This window comes from Pteropus vampyrus, unplaced genomic scaffold (genome assembly GCF_000151845.1).
Source record: "Pteropus vampyrus isolate Shadow unplaced genomic scaffold, Pvam_2.0 Scaffold10, whole genome shotgun sequence".
Taxonomy (NCBI): domain Eukaryota; kingdom Metazoa; phylum Chordata; class Mammalia; order Chiroptera; family Pteropodidae; genus Pteropus; species Pteropus vampyrus.
The window spans coordinates 1,062,276-1,062,946 of NW_011888791.1; the positions used below are offsets into that span (position 1 = coordinate 1,062,276).

At 39.8% G+C, this 671-nt stretch overlaps 1 pseudogene; it reads left to right on the plus strand.

Moving 5' to 3' along the window:
• The first annotated feature begins 326 nt into the window (after positions 1 to 326).
• LOC111730988 lies at positions 327 to 445 on the plus strand (annotated as a pseudogene).
• Positions 446 to 671: the final 226 nt, after the last annotated feature.

The following is a 671-nucleotide window of genomic DNA, read 5'->3' on the forward strand; positions in this document are numbered from 1 at the left end:
CTCCTCCTGCATCAGAGGCAGCATGAGGAATGATGAGATGGAGATGAGGCAACTGGCCACCACAGAGAGATTCAGGGGTTAAAAGAACAGAGATGTCCAAGGGGTGTTTGACTTTAGTTCTGTCTTGCAGTTCGCAAGGTCTTCTGTCCCATTGCTTCAGCAAATAAATCATCAGTAAAATCTGCATCACTTGTTGGTGATTTGCAGAGTCCTATTTGACTCTGGGGGGATGTGATCAAATGCTGATTCCTGCTCCATCGTGGGCACAGCAATAGCAGAGACTCAGTCACACCTGTGTTCCACCTAAGCTAAAGGTGTTCCATTCAGTCTACAGCCATGTCACCTTGAACAAGCCCAATTCCGGCTGATCTTGGAAGCTAAGCAGGATCAGGCCTGGTTAGTACTTGAATGGGAGACCACATAGGAAGACCAGGTGCTGTAGGTGTAAAAATTAAAAAATTAAAAAATTAAATATTAAAGATTGTAAGCTGATAAGATCCTTGCAATTTGTGAGGTGAACCAAGGGTTGCCTTGCCTAAAAATAATTTTTTTTAATTAAAAATAAAAATAAAGGTGCTCCATTTAAAAGGCTATTCTTTATTCTTAGATAATGTCCTTCCCTTCTTTCATGAAATGATGGAATTTTTTTTACATTCTTATTTAACAAAATT